This window comes from Netta rufina (assembly GCF_964035555.1).
Source record: "Netta rufina genome assembly, chromosome: 1".
NCBI lineage: Eukaryota > Metazoa > Chordata > Aves > Anseriformes > Anatidae > Netta > Netta rufina.
The window spans coordinates 18,868,260-18,896,014 of record NC_140123.1 but is presented as its reverse complement, the minus strand read 5'-3'; the positions used below and the strand labels follow the sequence as shown (position 1 = coordinate 18,896,014).

At 42.4% G+C, this 27,755-nt stretch overlaps 1 protein-coding gene across 9 annotated transcripts in view; it reads right to left on the bottom strand.

The window, feature by feature from the left end:
- The window catches only part of ZMYM2 (zinc finger MYM-type containing 2), a 90,743-nt gene extending 80,879 nt beyond the window's left edge, over nucleotides 1–9,864 (bottom strand). For 7 of the 9 annotated variants that reach the window (XM_084298923.1, XM_084298929.1, XM_084298928.1 and 4 more), the window contains exons 1-2: nucleotides 9,762–9,864; nucleotides 8,751–8,810 (exon numbers count right to left, since the gene is read on the bottom strand). The gene's annotated coding sequence lies outside the window, so the exon portion shown is untranslated. The remainder of the gene's footprint in view (nucleotides 1–8,750; nucleotides 8,811–9,761) is intronic. The other 2 variants (XM_084298926.1, XM_084298927.1) reach the window with 1 other exon arrangement.
- Between the last annotated feature and the right edge of the window lie 17,891 nt (nucleotides 9,865–27,755).

Below are 27,755 nucleotides of genomic sequence, written 5' to 3'. Positions count from 1 at the left end.
CTCAGGTTTTTAGGGTTATATCCAACATAGTCTGGAGTATCTACAGAGATTTCACAACCTGTCTGGACACCCTCTTCTAGTGCTGTCATCTTAGCTATTCACCATTTCCTGGTTGCAGCCTGTACCCATTACCGGCCATCCTATCAGCGTGTATCTAGCTTCATCTTTACACTTTCCCACTAACTAGCTGCAGACAGTTACATGTCCCTCAAGCCTTCTCTTCTTACGGCTCCATACACCCCATCCCTTCTTGGCCCCCGTTTGTTACATGCTCCAACTCTAAGCACATCCTGGTGGCCCTCCACTGGACTCAGCTCAGTATCTCACTACCTTTATCATACTACAGTCAACCCCAAACTTGACCGAACACTCTAGATGTCCTCTCAAGTATCAAACCGCGTGGAACAAGCACGATCCTCAACCTGCTGGCTATAGCCTTGCTTCATTCAGCCCAATATGCTGTTTGTGTGCATCCCTGCCAGAGCACATTATTCGTGTTCAACTTAGTGTCCATCATGACTCCCAGCTCCTTCTCTGCAAGCTGCCTCCTCTTAGTTTTTCTTTTTTTTTTTTTTCCTTTTTATAATTATTTTAAAACTAGCATGCAATCTACACTTATATATGTATTGCCCATGATACAAATAACTCTGGACGGATAACCGATAAACATCATATCTAATGGCATGCCCAGTTTCTCAGAGCCTGGGCTCACAAACATTTTTTACTACAGCTTTTAAAATCCATTTTTATTTTTGTATGTGCTCAGGATGAAAAAGTGCCATTCAATATAGCTTACAAATGAACAAGAAGTTTACAGATAACCTATTTTCCTCCTGTCTTTGGCAAAAAGATCAAGTAGTAGTCTTGAACAGATTTTTTTCATCTGAGAAATACCCAAGTTCAACTAATAACCTACTGTTTCTTGGCTGGGTATGGACAAGCCTCTTCAACACATTACCTTCAGTGATTAGCATTCAACATATCTAAGCAATTCAGAAAAAGGAAAAACTGAATTTGAGGTTATATGAATACTACACTAAATATAGCAAAAGAAACCCACTATGGACAAAGCGCCAATTAAGCCAGTGTTACAAAAGAAAGAAAATCTTAACATTATGCAAGATTAAAAAAGAAACGGGGAAAAAAGTAGTTCAAGTTTGATGCAGAGGTAAGGTTGATTGGAAATGGGATCCAAGGCAAGAATGGATATGGTGAGCATGGCTAGCATGGTAAGTTTTTCACAGCTGCACTCCCTGACTGCTTGTAAATTACATTATGCAGTCAAGACTCCAGTATATTGGGCACAAAAATTCAACTGGTTTTAAGAAGTTCAATGTAGCCTTATTTTTAACAACAACAAAATGCATACTATATTTGCCATGGTTGCTGTTCCACAACAAAGAAACATATCCAGAACAGGACAAGAAACACATCCAGATTAGGACAGGACTGCCGTGATCTTGGCTTCCAACTTCTCTCTCCCACTTTCTCCCCTTCTTGCTCTTGTACTAGGTAATCACAGGTCCCAGCAGTCAGTCACTCACGGGGACTAAAGCGATAGAAAGCTGGAAAACTCAAAACAGAACAAAACCCAACAACTGCACAGCTCCCCTTAAGAAGAAACTTCACTGTGAGTATTCATGGAGCTGAACTGATTCCCCAGAAGAGACAGAAAAAGCTGCTGTTGGTAAAACTGAAGAGGACAACAGCCCTAAATTTGGGTGGCTCACACAGTCATGCAAACAAACAATATATGTTTATTTGAATGAACCCAATTCAAAATAATACTGGTTCTAAACCAGTATTTTGTCTTTTGAGTCCAAACCTGTAACTTGAATAAAGACCTGCATAAAGTATATTCAAAGTCTCATAAAAAAAAAAAAAAAAAAAGCTTTGCTAATGGAGAGCTTTACAAGTCCTCTTTAAACTTTTGCCTAAGCAGGATAAAGCGGTGCCTCAATCAGTTATTCCAACTCTCCGTTATCCTAGATGCTGACAGGCTACCTACCCACTGTTCCCCGAGTTTGTGTTGCTTAGCCAATAACCAGCCCTCAGGAATGGGGGCTTTAACACAGACGGCAGGAAAAGCACCCAATTATCTCATATGCTCTTGGGTGCAGAGTCTGGCTCAGACCAGGATTAAGACACACCCTAACCTATCTTCTCCTAATTGAGAGAAAGACTACATTTCTAAAATCTGTTAATACAAAGCGTATCTTCCACTCCTCCCTAAGTCATTCTTGTAGGTCTTCTCTGACCTCTCAATTTCTTTTTAATTATTAAAAAATGCTGGACTTCATTCAGATCATAGTTGCGGTCCTACACACAATATTAGGCAGACCATCTCAGTGTTTCTATTTGTTAATTCTTTGGATAGAAGTGTACATAGTGCTAGCCAAACACAGTGGCAATGGCAGTAATTTCAAAATATATCCAACATTTGCATCTGATAAATTAAAAAAAAAAAAAAAAAAATCAAAAAACACCTTTGTTGTACTCTCCATTTTCTGTCATTTCCAAATAGCATTTTGCCTTTTTTGTATGTATTGCAGGGAACCTCTTACCTGGACTTTCTAGATAACATTTGGCTTCTTTAATGAAGAACTATCTACCAGGATAAAACGTTACCTTCTGTATTAAATAAATAAATAAATGGAACTAACCACCGTGAACACAGATATATCGACTAATAATTCAGGAGATGTCTGATAAATTCTTCCAGCTTAGTAGCTGTTCATGAACATATACAGGCTGACATACTAGTCATTAATTCTTGGTGAAATAAAATTGTGCCGTGGTTTCAGGTATCACAGAACACTAGGTCTTCCTTCCCTAGCTACAAAAGAAAAGGAAGGAAAAAAGACACTGATACCACACCCATATATTACAGCTCATATCACAGGTTCCTAGGAGCCAAAGTTACAGACCCCGTTATGCCAGCCACTGTACAAACACAGAATAGGAATGTCTGTTCAAAGAGCAAACAACCTAAACATAAGGGACAACAGATGGAGAGAGACAAAAAAGAGAATCCAAGGAAAGAGCACCACCATAAACAACGGTTTGAATTAGCTCTTGTTCCAAGGATGGAGCGTTTGGGTCCCAGGGTAATGGGAAAGGTGCTGGCTTGTTTTTTTTTTAGTAGGCTTTGTTTGTTTAAGGTTGCTTCCTCTGCATTACTAGATTGCACCTGCTTTAAATGATGCACACAGGGAACCTCCCTGGGCATGAGGAGCATCACAGGAGAATGGACAAAGGTGTTCAACTGCCCCTGGTGTCACTGTCTGGAAAGCCCTTAAAAAATCTCTTTAACAGAAAATATACATATAATACTGGTAATACCTTTCACAGCTAACCCCCAACTTTCATTTAAAGGCTGGTACTCTGCTGCTTTTACATCCATAAACTGTAAGGTGCAAAAAGATCCGACAGTCAAAGCCAAGGACTACGGAATCACTCTTGAGGATTCTGAATCCAGATCAGGATCATTTTTACTCAAACTGTAAGAAAAAGTCTCACTATAAGATACAGGAGATCAAAAACAAGGTATGAGAGGTATGTGTTAATGGATCACATAACTAAATAAGTAACAACCATTTACGTGTTTATTAGCAATTAAGATAGAGCATATTATCTGTTGGAAGAACAGTGTGCTCTGGGTCTAAAACAATAGCTAGATCACAGGCTTAAACCAGAGGTCCCGTGACAACACAGCCCACAAGTGACAGACAGCCCGGAGAGCTTTCCTTCTGGGGAGGAAGGATTGCCTTTGCGATAGCAGCCCGAGCTAAAGGTCAAACATCCACAAAGGGATGTCAGCGGCACACACCGCGATACCGCGGGTAGGAAAAGCAGCAAGTCTGGAAGAGAGAGATTGGAAAACCCTCCACAGAGAGATGACAGCTGACTTCGTGAATGAGATTAGCGAGATAACTTTTAGAGGAATTGGGTGTTGTACTAGGGGCAAACACCGAACCGGAGAGGTCTTACAGAGATGCAAAGAAAAGGAACTCAGAAAGAAGAAAGATCTTCACTGAGTCTAAATTTTATTTTATTTTTGGGGGGGGTGGGCGTACTTGCTTCACAAGTGGACTTTTGTCTAGAGTCCAAAAACAAAACAGGTCCACGTTTCTAGTGACCGAGGCCCAATGGGGTTAAATCAGAAAATCTTGTGTATATTGCTATTCTATGGGTTATACCCAATTTGACTTTCTTCTTCCAATGTTATAACAACAAAAGAAATAAGGAAACTATATAGAAAGCTGAATGAGCTCTTCCATAACGCCACTGTCCTCTCTCCAGTAGAGGACAATGACCTACTATATTGCCACCCCCCAAGAGTTAGATTGGTGAGCTACAGTGCAAATACCTGATCAGTTATCATCAAGTTATCATCAATACCTAATTAGTTCTCCAATTAATTAACAGCTCATGTAAACAAGTGAATATCAGTATTTTACACCCTTTTCCAAAAAGGTGGAATTAAGATGACTTCCTGCTCAGCACTTGTCAGTAAGTGTTAAAGCTAACAGTTCAGGGCTGTGTTTTGATAGCTTTGTACAGTATGAGGTACACAAATTTAGGCATTATGGATTTTAGGAGCGACAATAACACAAACAAAAGAATTCTGATAACTCTTCTAGGAGTTAAAAGATAGAGTTTATGAACCTTAACACGGTTAACTACAGACTGCCTAATTCATTTATTTATTTTAGGTAAAGCATTAACATTTTACGTGTTAAGTATTCCAGAGATCCAGAACTATCCATTCTGCCCAACAGCAATGCATGCTTATGTAATCTCATCTCAGAAAAAGCTTAAAATCCACGATCCTCTTGTGTTACTGATGCTCAGGGTGGTTGGGGAGAGCACCAGTAATATCCAAGTGCATTTCAAGACTCTACTCCATCTACCCTATTCAAAGAGTTGAGCACTTGCCTCTGAGCCCCCTGCCCCAGGGCTGATCCCAACACCCCCATCAGATTATGCTCCCGTGGCCAACAGCAGCAGTGGAAAATGAAGTTATGGTGAAAGGTTGCTCCGAAAAGCTTGGAGGAAGATGGAGTGCTCATGCATTAGCAGACACACAGAAAGCATTAACGCCCTTCAGACAGTAATTGCAAAAACACGCTGGTGGCAACCATGTCACCAGAGGCTCCCGTTTGACCACAACACTGAATAATCTCTGTTCATTTTGAGTTCATTGTCTGTAGTATAACCACTGACTGAAATAACAACTGTTTTCTTACTCTAGTGTGCTATCAGAACAAAACTTGAATCACTGACGTGCCCAATTCATGAAATACTTCAGGGGAAGACTCCCTGAATGGACAGGAACTGGTTATGACCTAACCCATCCATAAAGGACAGGCACCAACCCCTACACAACTGCTGATGTTCTCATCCAGACAGATGTGCAATCTTATTTTGTGTGCGTATCAATCGTACCAGAGTCCAGTGGCATAGAATTACACAGAACAATTATGGCTTTTGTCTTAAAATTGATGATTTCTGGAAACTTAGGGAAGACAGAAGTCTTAAACTGCCAAAACAACGTAAGCACAAATACGTGGAGTTTCAAGCCAAGCAGCCCACATGTTTAGTTAACTTAAGGGGACACGCCAGGGAACTGCATTTCAGAAGTCTCACACTTCTCTCTTCTATCCAAAAATTTCCTCACAAGTACCAAACACTGACAAGGTCACTAATCCTGCTCCAAAATGAAGAACTTTAATACTAGCAACTAAATTGAGTAGATCGTTTTACCAGGGTCTGCAGTAATACGACAAAGGGTAATTGTTTTAACCTAAAGCAGGTTAGATTAGACACAAGGAAGAAATTCTTCACTATGAGGGTGAAACCTCACCCAAACCATCCTGTGATTCACATACCAAGTTAACGCCTACTGCCAGCCATATCCTCCAGCAGCATGTAGGGTAAGCTGCAAGTATGGAAGAAAAGTTTCTTCTGAACTCTACCCTCTCAGAAACCCAGTTATTTTCCTGAAGCACTCACCCTGTAAGATTAAATCATAGAAACAAAGTTCAAAGAAGTTGAAAAAAGCACTTCTAACTGCAGAGATAAACCCAACAGTTTCAGCAGACAACAAAATTCCTATTGCATACAGGGTTTTAACAACCTCATGAGACAATCATTCGTTATCTTCAACTTCTCAGAAGGGATAGCTTACTTCTCAAGTTCCCAAACTCTCAATCTCAATCTCTTTCTACAGATAGGTAGAGTTTATTATTATTTGTGATGTACATGCCTCCTAGAGTAACAAAGCAGTTCTCCATGAACAATGGATTTTCCATCAGTAATAATACTTTATATAAATTATTCACAGAACTCCTCATTCTGCTTTTGTTGCTGAGTGTACTGATTCGTTGTGAACTCCAATATACACAGACAGAACTTCAGTAATACCTTATTTACTCCTTGAAACCAAAATGAAAGCTCCTGTAACAGTTCAGGGCTGTTCATGGTGCTGCTGGACAAAAACACAAAGAAAGCCAGCAAAAGTCTCTGAGTTTGTATCAGTTTTGGTCCCACATCCCTCTGCATACTTGAACGAGCTCCACAGAAGACGGTACACGTGCTTTCATTTTTTCACTAGCATTTGTACATTCTTGCCAATGCAAATCCCTCTTAGCATATTATTTCAGAGTAAGCAAGAGTGGAATGGAATCATATTTAGGGTCAAAGAGGGTCAGTAACAATCCACAGCAAATTTAGTAGATACTCTAATTAAGACAGTCTTTTATTAAATTCAAAAAATAAGTGATTTGGTCTACCTACGTGTCATCATCACCTTCATTTCACAAATTATGGCCGAGGAGCCTGGAGTGCTCATGCAGCAGCAGGCAGGGAACAGACTCCCATCACACAACAGCCTGGCCTATCCATGCCATGGGACACACTGCTTTCCTCCAGCCACCTAACAGAGAGAATGCTGTACCATTACCACCACAGTTGGTGGAGAACAATGTGCCATCTAGTAGGATGCTTTCGTGCAAGACGTTCGTGTAATTCACAAGCCAGATGGCAACTACTCATTGAGTTTTGCTGAATCTTCGCTATACAGCTGTTCTTGGCAGTGTTCTCATCTTTTCATAGGCAGCCACACAAAGCTGCAATATTTTTTTCATACCAGCTCCAGCACAAACCTTTTCCGCTCCCTTCCAACACAACAGTCTCCCTCCTTCCAAAGCATTACTTGCCTGGATCAATCTTAGAAGTTACTTTTTTAACATGAAGAAACATCAGAAAAAGCAGAACAGCTGTTAGACTGAACTGTATAATGGATCAGAAGTAAAATTAGATGGTAGCCTTCCTCCCAAGGCATGGTGAAAATAAAAGAGCTACAATTAAAATTATACATTAGTAAGTCAAGGTTTAGAACAGACCACTTTATTAATGATAACAAACCATACAAACTCCTAAGAGTCTTTCACAAAGTTGTTAGTTTTAGAAGCTCAGAATGAATTCAGATCTCATGTCTTCCTCTTTAGCAGTGGCATTTCTGCAGATAACCATGTATTCCTTCTACATGTAAGCCATCAAAAGTACCAAAGTGGCAACCTATGTAAATCTGGGCAATCTACTACCTAGAATGGTAAGGGGAAAATAACAAGAAGACTTCAAGATACAAGCGGTGGAGAGGACCTGAATTCCTCCTGTGCCCAACTCAAGAACCTAGAGCACAAGACACACGCTCCCTTTTTGTTTTGTTCTCTGTGCTGCACGTTATCAACCAGACCTCCCAAGGCAAGGCTAAGCTTTTTGCAGTGGCCTCTAGCGGCGAGAGCCTGCAGACAACAGTCGCATCCAAACTCATGAGCTCCTAAAACGTGCATCTGTACACGCCAGGTTACTTTCTCCTTCACTGTGCTACTTTGCAATTTCAGAATCACCGTTTTCCACGGTATACAGTAAAAAATGATATTAAAAGCATATAAACTAGAGTCAAATTACACCGATCTTACATAGAAGGTTTGGTAACGAGCCTCCCCTTAGGTGGCCTATCACCCAGCAGAGAACACAGTCTGCTTTGAAAATCCCAGAGATACAGCACCAAAACCGGTCATTATTAAGAAGCTGAGGGTTTTTTCCCTAGTGACCTTTAGATTTTTGGGGAAGGGGCAAAGCAGATGGTTCAGGAGCACTGCCAAGGCACACAAAACACCAAAAACACCCAACGAAATCACCCAAGCAAATCCAGAGGCGCTAAGACCCAACCTGACCGCACAAAGACCAGACGCCGGCACACGCTCCGCAAACTGCTGGCTTATCTCAAAACCTCCCGTACCTCTCCTTATCTTCGAGACGCGCAGCACGCGGGCTTGGAGGAAGAGGAAGCAAATAAAGATGGCCAAAGGCGCCTCGTTACGGATTCCCATTCTCGCTTTGAGACTCTAGAGGGCACCCGAAATATGCCCTCCCCCTCCCTCCGGAGCCGGGTAAGGCGAGCGGCGGCGGCAGCCCGTCGTCTGCTTGCCGGAGTTGGTATTGCAGGAGCGATGTCTGCAGCAGCAGCAGCGCCCACCCCGAGGAGGAGCCGCCTCACAGCCATTACCGGGGCTTCGCCCCAGGGCAGCAGCTGCTGGACCCAGGAATTTCCCCACCCCAGCCCCTTCCTTTTTACCCCCGGAGGAGAAGGAAGGAAGGAAGGAGGAAGGAAGGAAGGAAGGAAGGGGGGGTCAAGCCCTCGGTGAGCAGGTCTAGCCGACACATACATAAATAGCACTCACAATGGAGCTCCCTCTCCTCCTCGCTCTCTTTGCCAAGGCTGCACCAAACCGGGCTGGAGCCTAAGGGAAAGACACGGGGTTAACACGGGGCACCGAGCAGCGCCCCCAGGCAGCGTCTCCTCAGCCCAAGCAGGGCAGCAGGTTATCTCCCGCATCCCTTTCGACCCCAAACCCAACACACCGAGACACAGAGGGGACAGGAGGGGGGGGGGGGGGGACCCTTCCTACACCCCCCCCCCCCGAGAGCCGGGCCCCACCCGGGGCTCAGCAGCGGTGGGGGCTCCCCGGGGCGAGCGTGGGGACGAGGAATCAGCCCCCAGGAGCCGATAACTCGGCCGAGGCGGCCCCGAAGCGGCCCCCCGAGGTGTGTGTGGGGTGGTCCGGGAACGGGGGGGGTCCTACAACCCCACGGGGGTTTGCCCCCGGTGCGGGCTCTGCCCCCCTGCAGTCGGCCGGCAGCACCGCCGCCTCCTGTCCGCCATTAGAGGGACCCAGCCGAACAATACGGGAGGAGCCGCGCCGGGCACGGGGGAGGGAGGCACCCGGGGGGGCTGGGGGGGAAGGAAATTTGGGGAGGGGGCTGCAGCGGCGGCGGTGGTGGCGGTGAGGGAGGGAGGGGGGCACGGCAAGGCAGCGGGGCACACAACAGCCGGCGGCCACCGGGGGGAGGGAGTTAAAATAGGAGGCGCTAACCCAGACCCGGCCCTTCCCCCAAATACCCCCAAACCCCCCCCCCCGACCCCACAGCGCTGCCCCCGGGCTCCCCCCGCCGCCCACCCCCGGGCTGGACCCGCGGGGCTCCCCCCCCTCCTCCCACCGCCACCGCCGCCGCCACCACCCCGGGAGCGGTGGCACCGACGACGCCACCGCGGGGCACTTGGCCCGGGGAAGCTGCGAGGCACGGCGGCGGCGGAGACCCCCCCCCACCCACCCAGCCCTCACCCAGCCCCCCGGGGCTCAGCGGGCACCCCAAAACCCACAGCACCCCCCCACACCTCAACCCGCACGCACTCTGCGCTACTCCTCCGGCGTCTCAACTCTAACTCGGTCCAGTCCCGGGCTCAGCGCAGCTGCTAACGGAGGGGAGGAGGAACCGGGCCGAGCCCGCCTCTTCCAGCCCGGCATTGGCTCGCCCCGAGGGCGGGCGCTGGCGCTGGGAGAGCGGAGTGGGCGGCGGGGCCGCCCGTCAGGGCTGCCCGCAGCCGGTTGCCCCCGCGGGCTGCCAATCTTTGCCGCTGGCCGTGCCTCGAGTGCTTCCCACTCCGCTCCATCAGGCTTCAGGAGCCCGACTCGGTGCCCACCGGCCGGGCTGAGCCGCCTCCCCTTCCCCCTCCTTATCGCCCTTCCCCGCCGCCGTCTGACAGCGGCAACTCGCACAAGTTGGCCGCCCCTTCCCACACCCGTCCCCGCCTTGCGCCCGCTCCCTGCGGGCTCCACAGCCCCCGGGCACGGGCTCAGCTCCCCCGTGAAAAGGGGGGGATTTTGGGGGGCTGGCGGGGCTCGCCTCCAGCCTCCCCCAACCCATCCCCAAGGAGATACCGCCCCCCGGTGGTGCTGCGAGCCCGGGGCCACCTCCATGAGTGGAGGAGGGACGGAGGGTGGATAATGGAAGCTGCTCCCCTAGGGGACAGCCAGGTTGCGCCCGAAGCCCCGGGGAAGGAGCCTGCCCCCGGGCAGCCGCAGCCCTTGCCCCGCCGAGCAGCGCCGCCCCGGCTGTGGGCACCCTCCTGCCCCATGGGGGAAGGAGCCGTGTCAGCAGCCGACATGGCTCCTGGAGGAGCTGCTGCTGGTAGTGGTGGTGGTGGTGGTGGTGGTGGTAGCAGTGGTGGCGTCCTCCATTTTGTCGGCAGCCGCTGCGGGGAGCTGGGGACCAATTCAAACCAAGGGGAGGCGCAGCGGGGCGTCCATTTGAGGCGCCCATGCACGGCTCCCGGAGGGAAGAGGAGCCCGGGGGCCCCCCTCCGTGGGGTGGGGAGGAGAGCTCCGGGGCTAGCGACGGCAGCCGGGCGCCCGGAGCCAAGCCGCCCGCCCGCCCTCTGCCAAAATGGAGGCTGCGCACTTCCCCTGCGCGCCGCCGTGCCCCTTCTCCGGCCATGGCACCCACGCCCGCTTGGTCGAGGACCTGGCGAGCCGGCCCCGCTCTGCCCCATCCCTTCGTCCTCCCCTTGCCCAGAAGAAGGAGGAAGAAGGAGCGAGCACCCGCCCTCGTCCTCGCCAGCCCGGATCGATGGGCGGCGCGGTGTTGTCCCCCGGAGAGAGCCTCCTGCGGGGCTATGGGGACGGGTTCAAGCTGCCGGCGCCATTTCCGTGGCGGAGCCGCGGCCTCCCGCGGGGCCGGCCCGGGCAACCGGCGGAGGAGCGAGCCCACCGACGGCGCTCCAAGTCGCCGACGGGCGTGCTTCTCCCTCGCCACCCTTGGTGTGCTCGGTTAATAATTTTCATGTGTGGGAGAGACGAGAAATGTTCTATCTTCTATTGTCACAACAATACATCTAATTCCTTCCCAACCGTCCCACCCGGAGACACATAGTGAAGTCAACAGCTCAAGCCAAAGGCTTGCCCAATGCTGTTACTGTAAGTTGTTGACAGGAATTTATGAATTTTCACACCATCCTACCTCTCTGATGAAATTTGGAGGGCTGCTTGGTGTTGGAGTGACAGTTACCTGAGGGCTAGTGGCAGCTTGTGCCACCATTGCTCATTCCTTGATGAAGGAGGTGAGATGATTGTGGGACATGCCAAGGAGAGTTATTGCCACTCATTTTGAAGGTCTCTTCAAACAATTCATAAGCATTGTTCTATATGACAACACTGTCCAACTAACTATGTTCATAGTAGCCATACAATCATTGAAATCTCAACACTAAATCTCATATGGCACTTAGGTACATGGTTTAGTGGGTGACATTGGTAGTAGAGTGATGGTTGGACCAGATGATCTTGAAGGTCTTTTCCAACCCTAATGATTCTATGATTCTACATGTTCAATCAGGTCAGCTGGTTCCTAAGCATTTCCTTTATTAGCCTTGAAAACCTTCTAGGTTTGTAAAAGTCAAAAACATGTTAAGTCATCCTCTGCATTACACGTTTTCCCACCTTTCCAGTTGCATACCTCTGGAAAATATCTTTGGTCTACTATAATGAAGTTCAGAAAGAAATTCCAGAAGACTTAAGTCCCAGGTTTTGAGAGCTTTGATGCACAAAGATAGGTGGTAGGAAACAAGAGGTTTTCTCATTTAGAACACATTAAGTGAAACTCACTCACTCTTAGTTATTCTAAAAAAGTAACCAAAGAACACCTTCCTTTTACTACTGCCCTTGCAATAAACATTACCTAACAAAGTTATCTAGGACTTTTATATAGGAATGTAGACCCTTTCCATTAATGCTTTAGCTTATTCCGTTCTAACAGAAATTGTAATGATTTTGCTTGCAATTTTGGAACCGGACTGAAATGTATTTATATATAAAAGTCTATAACTCTAGAGGACCGTAGTCCCCATGTAGACATATAGCACCATTTTTGAATTTGTGTGTTCAAAAGTAGACAAAAATAATGAGATACAGCACATATTTTTCTATTATTTTTACGTGTGACATCAGGAGAAAGGAGAAATACGTTCAGACACCTAGTAAGCTCTTCCTCATCTTTAAAAACATGATAATTCAGATTATTTTTAACAACAACATAGATCAAGTAATTCTTCTTTATGGTGAGAAAGCTAGCATTAGCTCAAACACTAAGCAGTAAAATCTCTTCATAAACTCCACAGATCCAAAATGGTTGTACTTACAGGCTCCACACCACTGCTTTCATGGACAGGCCTGATGTCAGCAACTTCACTAAAAAATGTTTAACGTATTGGCTGGTAGTAGACAAATTCAAGAAAGCTGAACCAACGGTACGCTCAATGACTTACACAAGTGACATCCTTCTATCTGTCACAGAGTAAAATTGTCTTTAAAAGCAGTCAACAGTATTTGATCTGAGAAGGAGTAATGTGATATATTTTGAAAAGTTTATGTTTCAGCAGGAACCTTAGGAACACTACCACGCCAGCCTTCAAGTGATGCATAGTAAATTGCAAGATCAGAATGTACATAGTTTAAAGCTACCTCCTGCCATCAGCAGTGTTTATCTATGATTATAAATAGTGGGATTTGTTCCAGAAGTAGAAGTAAACATATTCCGTTTCCTGAAGGACTTCTTCTTCAGCCTGAACACTGTTTAGGTTTGCATCAGTATAATTGTCCCAGTGTCTAGAACAGAGTTCTGAGGACGGAAGAGGAAGTACTTGAACAAGATGTCTTTCACCACTTCATATATGTAACACTTCAAAAGCAGTGGTTCATGGAACCCTTCAAAACACAGACTATTACAGCTGATTTGAAGATCGGCTTGGAAAAAACTTGTGGTTGAACAGCAAATAAATCTTGGGTTTGTAAAAATGTCTGTGTGTTTCCACCACATGTGAAGCGAAAGTGGAGACTAATCCTTTGTAAAACGTGACCCCAAATTTTCTCTTATATCATTGTTTGCTTCCATACTGTACTGTCCCACAAACCACGTTTTTACTGCCTTTTACAGTTTTATTTACCCTCTATGCTTTCTTCCCCTACCATTTCTGGCAATATTTATTTTTCTTTTGTCCTTAATCTCAATTATTTGCCTCTATATAGTCTCAATTCCCTTTGGCATTTTCCTTCACCATCAGAAAGAAAGATGTGGAAAAACTGTAGTTGTTGATGGAACATGTCATGTTTTCATGGTCATGGTATCATGGTCCACTAGCTGGTTCATCAACATAACTTCAAGAAATAGTATTGTAAGGAAAAAGATTAAAAAACAAGAACAAAACCGCACAACAACAACAACAAAGAATTTTTTAAAATACCTGTGATCAGTAACATCTTGATCATTCTATTTTTATTCTATGATATTCCCCCTAATTGTCCTCCAATTTTGGAGTTTCATTAGGTATTTCAGCTACTCTTCATAGACTAAAACCGTTAAAAGAAAGACCATATGTGTGTATATGTTTGTTCAGTACATAACATACCCCACACCATATAAAATTGAAAAAAATTTGCTTTCTACAAAATATTGCCTATGGTTTTCATTATGGTTTTTGAGGTATGTATACTTCTCATAATATTTATAAACAAGTCAATATGTATCTATAAATAAATTGCATTCAGATGTTTAATTTGCAGCTTATTTGTCCAAAAGTGGTCTTTCAAAAGGTCAAATAGTGAGAGAATATACACTATCCTATAAGATTACTCTTCATTGCATGATATAATATGTCTTGAAATGACCCTTATGCCACATCCCATATTTCAGTTTTGAAGAAGTAAAGGATGACAAACTGGGAAACCTCCACACAGAAGTCATCCCAATTGTCCATGAATGTATTGCCCAATAGTGTTATTCTGAAATCACTTTTTTTTTTTTTTTTTTTTACAATAATCAACATTATTTTTACTTGCAAAATATTTTTATTCTTTTTTATACATCTGAAGGGTTTAGTTGGATAAATGTCTTTATGGATAAGAAATGACAGTGTAAAACAGAATACAGGACCTTAAGACTGGAAGAGACTTCCTAGGTCACTGAATCCAGTTCTTTGCTATTACAGGAAACTGTGTCATATAATCCCTTCCAGAAACTTTTCAAGCTCCATCTTAATGGTAGTTTGATATGTTTACCCCCTACTCCTGTTGCAAATCTGTTCCAGAATTTCATTGTTCTAGTGGTTAGAAACCTTCTTCTAATTTCCAGACAAATTTTATTCAAGAACCCATTTGTTTTTGTGCCAGCGTTTGTCCTCTGGCTTAAATAGCTCTTCTCCCTCCCCAGTGTTTACCCCGATATATTTATAGACAGTAATCATATTCCTGCTCAGCCTTCCTTTTGCAAGACTAGACAAAGATCTTTTCGTCTCTTCTTGCTCAACAGATCTTCATTCCCCTGATCATTCCACTAGCCTGAGCAGAACCCCCAGTCTGAACTCATCTGTCTTAAATATGGGTTCAAATTCCCATTATGTTGCATTTTAAATTGAACTAGTACACTGTACAATACATTAATATTTCCATATCTGCAGAAAATATCTCAGACTTGGGTGCACACTTTCTTTTTTGCACAACTGCATTAGGTAACCACCATCTATTCTAGCAATACCCATGTTATTTTCTACCCCGCTAGTTTATTGGAAGAGTTCTCAGTTAACAGCAATATTTTTATTATTCTCCAGGTGCATGACCTTGCATTTTGTATCATGGCAGTTTTGTTTCCATTAGTTCAATCTTCAGGGTCATTCATTGTTTTTCCATACGACATCCGACTGCAGCTCTCGTGTTGGTGCTGCTGCCTGACTCTGTGAAACCAGCCAATGCGATAAGCTTATTTTCTCTTCTTTGACAAACAAATAAGATCAATCCCAAGAATAAATCCTGAAGAAATCTACTAGCAGACACCATTCCATCTGACACTTCCCTGTTCGGTACTTCCAGCTGCCATTTCCTTCATTCTGCTCTGGCAAATAACATCTTATCTCTGTGCCTCTTTATGTTATCTTAAAACATGCTGATTTAGTATGGACCCGCAAGGATCACCAAATCCAACTCCTGGCTCCACACAGGACCACCCAAAAGCCAAGCCTAGCAAAGCGAAGCAGTCCTCCTTTCCATGAAAGCTCTCTACACATTCTCAATTATCCTTTAATGTGTTGTGTTTGTACCTTCCTCTTCAAGTAACAGCAAACTATGTCCATTTCAAATTCCCAATCTCCTCAGTCCAGTTGACTTGATTATCTGGGTCCTTTAGTTTACCAAGAGTTGCCTTATGAAATCAGGGGGCTTAGATACAGACCTGCTTTTGTTTACTTTCCATTCATTTTACACTAAATCAATTTCAGGATAATCTTCTACAGCTAGCTTTTCTGTACTGTCTTCGAACTGTAAGTCCAGCCCTAAAATAGCATCCTTACATGTTGGTTTAGTGACCTTTTGCTGAGAAAAGCTGCTAGTCTGACATTCAGCTGTATTTGGGGTCCTGCCACCATTAATAATACTTATTCTCCAGCCTACTAAACCAATCAGGGGAACAAAGTGAATTTGTTATTTTGCCACCTTAGTGAATTGAAGTGACTTTTGGGTCAGTCAGGTACCAAAGCCCCCCCAGGCAGCACAGTAGACCGTGCAGCCTGAAGAAGGGTGGAATTACTCCATTTCAGCAAGAGGGAGTTGTTACATGAGCCTAGCCTCTCATCTTACCACAACCTAACTTTGGAGCGCTGTCTATATATGTATATGCATCTAGAAAGAAAAATCTTTTTTCTTTCTAAATCCAATTTCTCTCTAGGTTTTCAACAGTGGATCTCAAATACTATTTGATCACAAATATTAAGTACTGGATTTAGTCATTCAAACCTTTTTAAGTCTCCTCCTAAACTAGATCTCTCTACCTATAGCTCTTGTAGTGTCTGTAAGAACAGTATCGGAAAAGGAGGCTTCAGTACACAAGAACCTTCAACTCTGTTTCTTTCCATTAAACCTAGCAGATACTTTTCCTTTATTTTCCTGGTATTTGTGAAACCGAGGAGCTTGAATGAGATCAGTCTCCATGAGGTTAGTCTGTGGTTTTACCACAGGCACGTTGCTGTGTGAGAAAGCCACTGCCTAAAGTTCCCTCTTGTTCCCTCCTCTACAGCTGGCTACACGTTTCTGTCACCTTTCTGTGCTGACATGAGTATTCATGTGGCTAAAAATTGGCCAATTTTCAGTTGGATGAACATGTTGATCTCGCTGCATGTGCAACCAGACAAGCAATACTGCCAGATAAGGAGGGTGCAGTGGGAAGCACAGGGGAACAACGCATATCCCATCTGTGAAACCGCACTGCTAGCCTGCATAAATCAAAGCGATGCTATATATGTGAAAAGGAAGGAGTATGTTTTGACTGGTTGCTGTTTTATCTCGGTAGGATCTACAATGTAGTTTTTAATAAGTTATTAACATTGTTTAGAACCGGCTGAGTGGAAAAAATGCACAATATAAAATTGTGAAGTTAATTCTATTTCATCAGGCTTAAATTTGTCAGCTTTTGAAATATTAAAACTTATGGTAGGATATTCAATTTAAAAATAATAATAATAAAAAAAAAATTAAAAAAAACTACGAATCATTGTGATGATGGTTTTAACAATATTTTGACACATTTCATAGAAAAGGACTGGGGAACAAAAGGGTAATTTTTTGCAAACCTTTTCATTTTCACAGCAAAACCACTGTTCTTCAGTTTCATTCAAAGTGTCTCAGCCCATTCTAGCAGTGAACAAGGAAGCTTTTTTTGGCAACTTGTCCTTTCCTTTTGGATGAGGACTGTGCCATGGTCATCACTACCTTCAGATTAAATTAATGCATTGCTGTTTTACAGGCTAAAAGGTCATTTGGAAAAATCAGTTCAGGCAGGATGCAGCCAGGAAATTTACCACAGGATCTTTCCACCAGGGCTTCATTGAACTTTAGGGTGGATGGGAGTGTTTGCTAAACAGCACCATTGCTCACTTGCCATGAGACTCAAATCATGTGCCACACAGAACCATGTAAGTGGGATGGACCCAAGCCTGTTTTCCACAAAGACAGTACTGTGTGGTGAGACTCTTACAAGACTCCTTGCGGACCTTACAATTTCTTCCTTTAGAATGACTATAAAATATGACTTTCACTTGTGGCCAGGAAATTAAAATTCTTGTTCATTAAACATCTGTCATCATATTGCAGCCTCTTTTTCCACATTTACAAAATTTTTCTTCCTTAGTTGTTTTTGGTTTGGTTTGGTTTTGAATTAGCTGATGCTTGATCCTCATGTTCAGTCCCCTCACTGGTGACATTCCCTCTCTCCTCTGTCCCAAATTCTGAATGTGTTGCGTCTGTTCTTTACTTTCATCATCTTCCAAAGGTCCATCATTCCCTTTTATTTTTCTAGTATCTCTTAGGGTATCCCTTCAATGCATTGCTGTTCCTCTAATCACCTTTCACAAACCTTTTTTTTCATGTCGTTCTAAACCATTCTTGTGCTCTTTATTATAAATAAATAAATGTATCGCATATATAGAAAAAGATAAGTGAAGCAATAGTAAGTTTGCCAAGTCAAATACCTACAGGTTAGGAAATGCAACATTCCCTACTTGCCCATGCAACTGTGGATTAGTTCAGTTGTATAAAGCCAACTGTAGAAATCACAGCCAATTCCCAAAATGGCTCCTGAGAACTGCCTCCTATACCCTCCACTCGCTGGAGCTGCCTCCTATCCTTGAGTCACACAGCTTATGCTCAGCTCAACCAGCAGCTCCTCCTCACACTCTGTCAGCCCATGCTGAGTCAGACTCAAAAATCCCACCCTGTGCTCCCACCTTCAGACCTGCTCCTATGCTTTCCACCCCTTGAGTTAATTATTAATTGGCAGTGAACATTTCAGCATATGCATTGCATCATACTTCCTAATTACACTAATACTCTTATTTTTCGTATCACATCTGTCTCATTCAGTATATAAAGTGAATGGCATTGATGAATGCTGTTCAACATTTTGTTTTATTCCCATGTTTGGGTATTTAATTTGTGCTTTATTTAAGCAGCTCCATGCTCTAAATAATTTTCTTTTGACACCTGTCACTGGCAGATGAGAGCTTCACAAACATTAGTTCACTTATCCACACAGAGAACTAAGGTACAATTAGATTAGCAACAAAACTATATGTTAATTTTGTGTGCCTGTTTTGGATGCCTGCTTTTGTCAAGGATATAGCATTTATTTTTACATTTTATTTGGCAATCACATCTGACATCAATTTCACTTTCAGTTGAGAAGTCTCCAGAGCATAAGCCTGGGCAACTAGGAGCTGAAAAATACACATCTCTCATCACCGATCCCAAATGTGAATTAAATGAGTTTCAGCCTCATGCAGGATTCGTTGAAATGAGACAAGGTTAGAGTCCAGTTGTTCAGAAGATACTTATTCTGCTGTCCAAAGCACACAGACAACTTTTTCTTCTTGAACTCTTCTGCCTCAGTCACTGCACTGCCTGGCTTCTGTACTAGATGAGCAAAGGGTCACACAAACAACAAGCAACTTCACGACTTCATACTTTGAACACTAGGTATCCTCTGTACTGCAGGAAGGAATGGCCTGTGGTAAAAATAGTATGTGATCTCAGAAGTAAAAGACTGCATCACAGTACATACATTCCAGGAGTCTGAATTAAGTTTTTGCAAGCAGCTTGAGATCCAGCGTTTTCTACTTTTTTGAATGTTCTCATTTCTTGTAATCTTCATACTCTCCCAATCACCTTTAGGAGGCAGTCTAGAAAAAACAACCATCAGAAATTCTGTCTTGATGAAGCAAATTGACATCCTGGGGGCTCATCCAAGAAGTTCAAAACTCAGGAGTTTATAGAGCAAAGCTTGGTGACATGATCTAATAGCAAATAAAAGCAACAGAAAACTATCATCTGTGAATTCTGTGCAAACTAATCATTAGGGAGAGATAAACTAATATTTTATGTTGTCTCTTTGCCAGCTAACTCATGAATCCTGGATCATAATCTGCACTCAAAAGAATGATGTATTCCCTTTGCTTCTCTGTCACTGCCTGCCATGCAGCCTATATCTCGTCTCCCATTTTCTCACATCTTAACTTCCAGTGTAAGGACATACATCTTGGCACATCTGAGGCTTACATACTAGTCCTGTATCTCTTTGAAACCTTGTTCCAGCTCCCATCCTTTCCTTGTCTCAATAATAACTTAATCCCTTCGCATTTATCTTCTCGTATTTCCACACTCCAACACAGCTTCCCTGCTCTCAGTTCTTGGTATTATAGCAAGCTGTTGAAGAAAAAGTTTGCACTTCAACCTGGAACTTTAATTACATGGATGGAATCTAAGAATTTAATTACAAGCTAACTTGGGCAAATAGAGAATTTTTAGGCTTGCAGGAATATAGAAACATAAAAGTCAAACCAAAGGTCTGTTAGCCCAGGATCCCATCTCTAACAGTGGCCAGTAGTGGATATCTAGAGAACAGCAGAAGACAGCTACAGAGTGATACCTCTCTAAATATTCTGTAAGCCTCCAGCTTGTATCTTTTCAAATATAGGTTAGTAGATACAAGTTAGGAAGGAGGGAGGTGGGACACAACAGGTTGCATATATTACCATTGATCACAGTTGTTTAAATAAATAGGTGTCAAGGTTTGTTTGGAACACACAGGAGACATTAATGGATTTATCTGGGCTCTGCTGCTAGGCTTTGGGATATTGTAATTACCCATGTGACATATTTTCAAGATTTGGGATTTCAAGATACCTAACATTTACTGTATTGTCAAAACAACCCTAACCTGTCCAAAGTCACTGTTCTGCTAGACTATGGATGACCCACTGAGGTAGGTGGATTTTTTTTTTTTTCCTTTCAGATAGAAGAGAGATGCCAGTTATTTGTGAGACCAGGGAGCAGTAGACCTTTGATATAACATGTGAAAGAAGATTGCAACAAGATAAACTGCAGGAAAAAGCTTAATCTGAACTTTAAATATACTTTATTATAAATACCTTTACAACAAAGCCAAAGGCTATACATTTTAACCCTCTACACTTTATAGACCTTTAATTTAATGGGAAAGTATCAAGAGACATTTTACAGATCAAAGAAACAGAGTACTTGTCTCTATTTCTATTTTGTTAGTAAAAAAATAAATAAATAAATAAAAAATCTAAAAGTATGGATCAGAAGTAAAACTATGAAAACATCTGTGAGGAAAAATCCTGGACTGGAAATTTTGCTCTACAAAGTCATTTTCCAACACAAAAAATTCAAAAGGGCTAGAAATAATCCATGCAAAATGCCCCTTATGAAGACATCTCCATCAGCAGATGACTAGGGAGGCAGACAGGGAATTAAAGTAAGGAACAATCTGTGAATGGGAAAGGAATGAGTATCAAAGAGTTGTCCTGCACTGTATCTGTTGGGTCACTGATAGTAACAACAAAACTCACACTGATGGCATAATTTAGAGGAACTCTAGCACAACATGATCCAGTAATATATTTTGTATCAGTAAGACAGCTTTGTAGGTCCCTTCCAACAGAACTATTCTATTTATAAAATGTAATTTGGAGTATTCCTTGTTTTCTGACTATAAGGTTGTTGATATATACAGTTACTCTGTAAGGATGTGTCACATATAGAATGATACGATCATTTAGTAAGGGGGTCTGAGGAAGAAATATACATTTTATTACTTCTACATGCAAGCTTATTAGGCTGGAAGAAATTTGACAATCTCAAGCAGCCAGGTGGCTCTATCCTGGCCAGAGTTAACTGGGTCACAGTGAAATATGATCTTTCAGCACTGTCTTGTAGGCAAAAGGACCGCTATAATACTTAAATATATAAAGGAAATAATACTTAAATATATAAAGAAAATAATACTAAGAGGTTGTAGTGAAGTTATATTACAACTGTACTGGACAAAGTACTGTTCTTGCTGTAGTACATGGTCCGAAATATGCTGCAAAATTAGAGCAAATAACTGAGAAAACATGGAGAACAAATAATAGAGTGAAAAACTGGACTTACTCTGTTGTTTTCATCTCACAAAATTGCACTATCCTGTAGACAGTACAGTATTTTTGCATGTACTTTTCTCTCACCATTGACTGCTTGCCCTTCTTGAAAACTGGATTACATTTGCTACTTTCCAGTCCACTGGGACCCCTCCAGATTACCAAGACTGTTAACAGATGACTGAGAGATCTCACAATGACATTGGCCACCTTGTTCTGTACCCTGGGATGGACGCCATCAGGCCCCATAGATTTATGTGCATTTGATTGCACCCAACTTTTGGATGTCTGAAATAGCAAAGCCAATCTGCAGTGGGAGACACCATTGCACTGAGAAACTCATCTGGCTTTAGCTTCATACAAATCCTAACTTTAAGATATGTCCCATGGAAAACTTACATTTGGTAGTACTTGAGCTCCTCTTTTATTGCCTAGGTGATGCAGTCAGACATATTTGGACAAAATAAAGGCTTGAGTTGCACTGGAACTACTTACCAATGTTTGTTACAGATTTTTCATCACCACAAATGTTAAATCATGTTTATATTTTTTTCCTAAAAGCTATAATATAACTCACACAGGAATTCATTCCGAAAAAGTCTTTTGGTCTGTGCTGATCAGGCAGCCAAGGGTCTATTCTAGAATCAATCAGGAGAGAGGACACAATGGTCCTTTCTGGCTGTCTGATCAGGGAAGCTATCATGAATTATCCTTTTGTCATTAGCAGGGCCCAGGTAGTTTAACTAGATTCAAGAATTAGGAAGAAAAATGGAAAAACATCCTGTGACAAAATGTCCCATGACGCTTAAACTACATGTGGTCTAATCGGTTTGTCAAAGGAAGGCTGATGAGTTTTATGTTGCTAGTCATTTAGATGTGATTATTCGTAAGTAGATGGCACATCAAAGAACTGCAGAGGAAAGAATTTAGAATGTAGAACTGCTAAAGAAGAGTTACCATCACTTTTTTTTCTTTTCCTATGAAATATAAAATTGTTTTTATATTAATCATAATGTATTCTTTTTTATTTCTTTGGAAATAAGTGGGATCACATCAAGAAGTAACTGACTCTAGTATCAGTTTTCTTCTGGAGGAAATAAATCAAGACCCAAAGTTGGGATAACTGCTGAAACTAAATAGTGGCATTGGCGTTTTCCACTCAACAGGGTTTTTTTTTGACTGGTTTGTAGGGATTACTCATTTTAGTGAGAGATCCTGTTTCAAGGATGATTAATTCCAAAATAAGCACAGCAGGAAAAACATGTGTGTTTATTTACAAAGAATGTTTAATAATAATTAGCAAGCTTTTTGTTTGTTTATTGTGGTTTGTGGTTTTGTTTGTTTGTTTGTTTGTTTTTCCCGTAAGTGGATTGCATTCATTTCATTCAGGAGAGATTGGCAGGGCAGGTGAGGAAGAGGAGCAGCACTGTATGTAAAGAAGGGGGTGGACTGTACCGAGCCTGCAGTCAGGGACAACATGGTTGGGAGCCTCAGGGTAAGGATTAGGGAAAAAGTGAATAAAGTGGATGTTGCTGTGGGAGTCTACCATGGGCTGGGTAATCACCCAGCCAGGATGATGACACTTATGTATTATTCTATAAGGAATTAAGGGAAATCTTTAGGTCAATTGCCCTTTTTAATAAGAAAGCTTCATAGGCAACTTTAGTGCCCCAGATGTTAGCTGGGGGCTATCACACAGGTCCAGGAGATTCCTGAAGCACTTCAGAGATAACTTTGTGATACAGGTACTAAGAGGGACAACTGGGAAAGCTGCCCTCCTTGATCTGTTGGTCTCATGGGTGAAGTGATGATTGGTGGCTGTCTAGGCCGTAGCAGTCATGAAGGGTTTGAGTTTAAAATCTTTGGTGATATGAGGAAAAAGTGTCAGCAGAGCTATTACTCTGGATTTCGGGAGAGCAGACTTTAAACTGCTTAAGGAACTGGTTCCGTGGGAATCTGCTTTCAAGGATGCTGAGGTCCATACATGCTGGTCACTTTTTAAGGGCACAGGAGGAGGCAATTCCAATGTGTCAGCAGTCAATCAAGCAGGGCAAAAGATTGGCTTGACTGAACAGGGATCTCCTGCTGAAACTTAAGCAGAAAAATAAAGTGTATAGATGTTGGAAGGAAGGTCAGGCTGCACAGGAGGTCTACAGAGATGCTGTTCGCTGTTGAAGGGAGAAAATTTGTATGGCCAAAGCTCAATGAGAGTTGAAGCCACCCAGTACTATGGTGGATTAAAAATAATAATAATAATAATAATAATAATAATCATAATAATAATAATAATAATAATAAAGGCTTTCTAAAATATGTTAATAGCAAAAGGAGGAAAAAGGAAAACATTGGACTGTTACTTGTTGAGGTTGGTCACCTCACAAAAAAGGATAAAGATAAAGCAGAAACATTTAATGCCTTCTTCACTTCTGTCTTTAACATCAGTGAGGGGCCTGGGGACCCCTGGAGCTCTGGGCTGGAGGACAGTGACTGGGGGTGTGATAAACTCCCAGTTGACTTTGATCTTGTATGGGGTTTGCTGCTGGAACCAAATGCGCATAAATCTATGGGGCCTGATGGTGTCCATCCTAGGGTACTGAACAAGGTGGCCAATGTCATTGTGAGACCTCTCCCAGTTATCTGTTAACAGTCTTGGGAATCTGGAGAGGTCCCAGTGGACTGGAAAGTAGCAAATGTAATCCAGTTTTCAAGAAGGGCAAGAAAGAAGACGCTGTTAATTATAGGCCTGTCAATCTCAGGTCAGTGCAAGGGAACCAGGGACAAGACCTGCAGAGGGGCAGGCGCTGAGTTCTGCTCTCTGGGGACAGCGACAGGACCCGAGGGAACGGCACTGGGACAGGGGAGGGTCAGGCTGGGGGTTAGGGAAAGGTTCTGCACCCAGAGGGTGGCAGGGCACTGGGACAGGCTGCCCAGGGATGTGGACATGGCACCGAGCCTGCTGGAGTTCAGAAAGTGTTTGGACAACGCTCTCAGACATCTGGTCTGATTTTTGGGTGGTCCTGTGTGGAGCCAGGAGTTGGACTTGGTGGGCTTTGTGTGTCCCTTCCAACTGGGGATATTCTATGATTCTGTTTTTCTTCCAGCAACAACAACAACAACAACAACAAAGGAGCTTAATTTTATTCATGTTTACCCAGATGCAAACTCAGATAGGTATTTTAAATTAATAATTATGTTGTTGTCAAATCCTGTATTTGCTAGAGAAAAATAATCAGATTCATGGATTTGGTGTGGATTAATGGGTGCATTCAAGATTTGTTGCAGTTCTATATCAAATCTGTCACTGCTGGGAATATCATTATCACAATAAATATATAAATCCAATACGATCCAATGCTCTCAGAATGAAAATGAAACTATTTCACTAGAAGGAGCAGTGAGGTAAGCAGAAATTTGGCCTGTACAAATTAAATTAAAAACAAAACCTTTGTTTCTATATTGTAAAATGTGCATTTTTGTAGTAAGAACTTCTCCATATATAGAGTAAAAGTCTGAAATATTTTAATTTTCTTTTTCACTGGATCAGTGGAGGGTTCAGAAGCTTCACAGAATACTGGATACCTACTTCTCCCAATTCCTGCTGTTCTAGACACTCTAAAGCAGTGTTTTTTGGGCATCGATCACTTTTAAATTTCAGATTAAATGTGAATCACCTGTAAATCAAAAAAAAAAAAAAAAAAAAAAAAGTAGAGATATTGCAGCATTTTCCTGGTTTAATTTTCTCTCTCTCTCTTTTTTTTTTTTTTTCTCATTTTTCTTTGAGCAAGTTGATGTATTGAATATTCCCAGGTATATACCAGCTGAGGTAGTGGTCGTTGTGTACATTTGTCATTGGCACGTGAAACCATGGTTACACTCACATCATAGGAAATGAAGGAATTATCTACTACTTGATAGTGAATAGCTGAGGAATATTCGGCTATGTTTGCCATATAAATAGGAAGGAAGAAAGGAAGGAAGGAAGGGAGGAAGGGAGGGAGAAATCTCCAGAGCAATACAGAAGTAGCTAACCTTTTAGAAAAGATCACTATGATTTATTTTTTTTTTCTGCATAGCATGAGACTTTTAAACATGGGAATGCAATACTGCTTGAATATGGAGCAAAGTTAAACCAGGATATTTTGTACTATGGAGAAGGAAACATAAAACATAAACTCTCACAGAGTTCTTAATTTACATGTATATCTCAGGTTAACTAACAGTGTCTTGAGAACAACCCTATTTGTCTAAAATGCTGCATATGTTTGACTTACTAGCTGTTGACAAGCATTATTCCAAGATCAGTCTAGCCCAAGGAGATAAAAGCAGCATTTTGAAATTAAAACACTTAAAACAATATATATATTAATTACTCAACAAATAACAGACCATGTAAAACAGACCACAGCAAAAAACACAGGGTTTCATTGTAAATGAAGAAGCAGATGCTGAACTCAGGAAGCCAGAACTGTTGAAGGATTTGCCAAAATGAGTAGTCAGTTAAGAGTATGTCTATTGACAAAGCTAAAAAGAACCAAAGAAAGCCCTTGTGTATGCAGGGAGCTGGGGCAATCTGGTCAAAAGCAAGTGCCAGTTCTGGAGTGGGAGGAGAAAGAACACACGACAGAAAGCAGATCTCAATAATATCATCAGTAAGGACTCAAATCAGGAGCATGATTACAACTGAAATACACTTAAGGAACAAAGTCCAGCTAGTAGAACTACAGTGCACATGAAATGTATGAGGTAGATCTTTAAATACAGGGGACAACGTTTTGGGGTTGGCTTCTACCTCATCAGCTTGTCAAGACTTGTGATCAGCTATGGGTTATTAGCCCAGAAAGTAACTACCAGAGCAATCTGACTGCAGGACACAACAGTATACAGTCCTCAAAGTGATGATGCTCTTTGGGCCGTTTACTCCTCAGTAACACAAATGAAAAACAGCACCTCTTAACTCCAAAATGCATCTTGCAGCTGTGTGTGGTCTTCCAGCAAACAAAGCAAAAGGTTTCAAACAAAACAACAGTACCACTGTGGACTGTGACAATAGCACTGATAAAGATGAATTCCACCAGTGGCAAGCTGTCTTTAGTCATTTTGACTCTGTAATATGATTTGTTTAGGTTCATTTCTGGGTATTTTAGTCATTTCAGCAATTCCATAGCCCAACACTGGGACAGAGTAGCTAAAATCAAATGAAACATTGCACGGTAGAGCAAAATTTAGTTGGTCTCAGCAGACCAAAGTTTTCAATTATCATTAAATTTTTGTAATCTATAATGATTCTTTCATGTCATATTACATATTTGCATATAACTTGTCATTTTCTTCTGCAGACAAGCAGTATTTTTGAATATCTTCAGTTGATACTGAAAGTTCTTATAGTTTTATTTCTAAACTTCCTACCTCTGTAGAAAACACATGGAAAACACATGTTTTCATTGATAAGAAGTTCTGGTAACTGGAAAAATATCACCCATACTGATATGGGAAGCAACTTACTTCAGCTGTAGGTAATATCAACAAGCTTTAGTTTTCAGGATTGGAGGCAGCTCCTATGTTGAATGGGGGCTGGATCCAGGTGCCCCCTTTTATCTACCATGTGATGAAGAGTGCACCTTAGCTATGAGGGACTGGGAGGGAGGCTAGGAAGGATGTGGCTTGGACCTTCTACCCTTATGTGTAATCCAGAAAATGAGTGCCTACAACAGCAGATGTACAGTTAGAGAAAAAAAAGTGATGGTTCTGGACACCTACTGACTATGATACAGAGATCAAAACTAGCAACCAGCAATGTGGACTTCTCACTTTTGCCATCAGTGATGGCAGGTGAGGCTATCAAGACACATAACTAGAAGCAACTTGTCATCTGTTGTGTATGGCACAAGCTGAATCCCATGGAAACAGTAAGATGCAACATTAAACCAAAAGTGTTCTAATTCTGGCTGACATGCATGGTATTACAACAAGAAAAAGGACTTAGAGTAAGTCAGCAGAACTGATTCCATCTTTATTTGCATAAAATAGTTTAGCATATTCCAAAGAAGCACCAGAAACCTACTTTATTTCTGGAAAATTTACCATTGGGAGTGGTAAAAATGACAATCATTGCCACAAGCATGTTCCACAAATAAGAAAAAATGACAGAGTCAAGGAGAATATGGACCACAGCGCATGCAGAAGAAGCCGTGTTGCACCTTTGGGAATGGCTAATCACCCTGTAGCAACCTGTGCACGGTGAGTGATCAGGATGGGTCAGCATGTGACAGCGTGCCATACCAGCTCTTTTTAGAACATCAAACAAATATCCTGGCACTTTCCAGATACTCACTGGAGAATGAAAAATTAATTCAATTTCGGCTACTGTGCTGAA